The sequence below is a fragment of the Olea europaea genome, unplaced genomic scaffold (assembly GCF_002742605.1).
Source record: "Olea europaea var. sylvestris unplaced genomic scaffold, O_europaea_v1 scaffold18, whole genome shotgun sequence".
NCBI classification, from domain to species: domain Eukaryota; kingdom Viridiplantae; phylum Streptophyta; class Magnoliopsida; order Lamiales; family Oleaceae; genus Olea; species Olea europaea.
In genome coordinates, this window is record NW_019235741.1 from 1,106,848 (window position 1) to 1,109,705 (window position 2,858).

Consider the following 2,858-nt stretch of genomic DNA (forward strand, 5'->3'; position numbering starts at 1 on the left):
AAGTGTTTTCCAAGCATCAATTCTCAACGGAGTGTTTTTTTGAAACATCAAAGGAGTGCATTTTTCAACAAGGTTCAAAACATCAATCAAGGTAGGTAGAGGTGCAAAGTGTTAATTCGTGTTAAATTATAAGTTTCTAGCGAATGAAGATTTATGTTAATGTTTGTATGTCTAATGGTACCTCCGGTACAACATACACCTCCATGTCTAATGGTACCTCCGGGTACGACATGTACTTCAGGTCGAGGCGTCGTGTTAAGTCATGACTCTACATGTTTGGGATTCTACCGAAAATCCTACTATGAAAAGGTTTCTAAAGTTACAGCTTTGAAATGTATAGCTTGATCACGAATGCACCAATGATATCTATTGAGTTTTTTTAACTCACGGATTTAACCTCTTCTCTACAGATTGATATGATTCTACCTTGGGCCTAGATGTTGGAAAAGATGGAGAGTGGTGCAACGAGCTCATGGAAAACCCGGTGAGCAAGTTATTTAGATTTATTTTTGTGAATGTTTTTAATGTTATTTCTTTAAAGTATTTGAATAACGCTGAATGCGAGAACAAGTTATGTTTTCTTCAAAAAGATTACGTTCCGTTATTTTTTTATTCAGTGTTTTATTTAAAGTATTCGAAAGGTTGTTGTTAAAATTATCATTGTAAAAATTAAGCTTCCATTAAAACATATTCTCCTATGACTAAACCACCAGTTAGTTAAGTAAAGTAAGTAGCGTTCTGGTCCACAAGGGGTCGGGACATTACAGTTCATGCTCGAGATCATTCTCTAAGTCCAACCTAAAGTCATCCTCATGCTCCCATTCGGGATCTTCCTCTTGGTCTGATTCAAACTGAGATTCGGGCTCGAGCTCAGGCTCAACCTCATTATTGGGCTCAATTACTATCTTCGGTTGGGGTTCTAAACTCTCACTCCATCTGTCTAGAAAGGTCTGACAATATATACCAAATTCAATCGTATTTGGGTGCTCTGGATGGTTACCCTCTAGCATCTCATCCCTAACAATGACTCCCATGTTTCCCCACTAAGGTGGAAGTGAATGTATAAGGTTATTCATAGCCTCGATATGCGTGATCTCCAGTACCACATCTATAGCTGCCATACATCTCTCGTAGATATCATGTACGTGTTCAGCAAGTGGACGAGATGGGTCAGCCACATAGTTCTCATAGGATTGGATGATGGCCCTATGGTTCAACAATGCTATACAAACTGTGGCCTTTCTAGTGGTCTGATAAGTTCTAGCCATGTCTGTCACATAAGTGTCCAATAATGTGTTATCTTCATTAGTAATATCAACTTATACATTATGCTCTTGAGGTTCTAATATGATGGCCAATCATCATTTCTTCACGTATATTTAAACAAAATATAATGTACATAGCATATTTTATTCAAAACATCATAAGCATTTTTCATAGATTCAAGCTTAAATGATTAAAAAAATCAAAATCATGCTCGAAAAATTATGTAGAACATAATATTTTATTCCATACCTTGGGTTCGCCGGATGAGGTCAACTGATAGACGCAAGATGTCATGGAGTGCCTTAAATGTTTCATTTTTTTTCATCTTATAAATAAAATACACTAAATCTATAGAATCGACAAAACTCGTGCTCTGATACCACGCTGTAACGCCCCGACCCGCATGAATTTTTGAAAACAATGATAGAAGCTGAAAAACAAAGATAGCACCCAGTACAGTTTACTTTATGTGACATATAACCTTTTACCAATATTGGATTGACATGATTCCAAATTTTATTCAGTATCTAACTTATTAGGCTATCCAATCCAATTGATTTTGTATAAAAATACCAAGTAACGAAAAAGTTATGATATTTTTTAAAGATGAGGCAGAAACTGAAATTTCTGAAGAGACATCAAAACTTTAAGTCGCTAACTTTTTTTTTTACATACAGTGATTTGTAAATTTATTCATATGACACATATCTACTTTTAAACATAGTTTATTTATAATGAGTGTTCGTAAAAGAGATCCACACAATATTCATAGGAATCAAATTTAAAGAAAGTGTAAACATCTCAAAATCAACTAAAGATGTAAATCACCGGCTTCTCCATGACATGTTGCATCATCCTTTACCATCATCTACGCCCCAAGGAAAATCCATTCAACCTGTAGGAAGGGAATTAACCCATGAGTTTGAAACTCAATAGATATCATCAGTGCAATTCGTTATCAAATTAGAAATTTCGAACTATAGATTCATACCGTCGTACGTAGATGGATTTCCGACAAAATCCAATTACTATAGCATTATCATAACACATAGAGCCGGAGAATGATCATTCAAACTGTTGTAGTGTCGAAGCACCGTACCCGAAGGTACCATTTCATTTAAACATTTATCGAAAAATTAGATTTGAAAACGAATGAACACTTGCACCTCTACCTACCTTGAATTTTCTTGGATAAAAGAACAAAATGCATAGAAAGCCTTCCTTCTTCTCACTCTAGTTATTCCTTAAGCTTAACTAGATATGAAATATATTTTTTCTGAGAGAAAATGAGATGAAATTCGGATTTGAAGAGGAGTGTAGTGAAAAAGTGAGCTTCCACTTCTATAACCTTTCTTTTTAATGAAAAATTAAGTGGGGGAGTTGTATTATCATTAAATTTACTAAACTTAGTCTTTAACTAAGAATTTGAAGAGTCTCTAAGCCACAAAAATAATTCATATAAAAGTTTTATAAAAAATATCTACATGGTGACTCGAACCTGGGTCGCCTATATGAATTTCCATATAGATGACCATTGTGGTAACCCAATTATTCATTAAATTTTTGTAATCAATTTTACTTAAACTTAATCT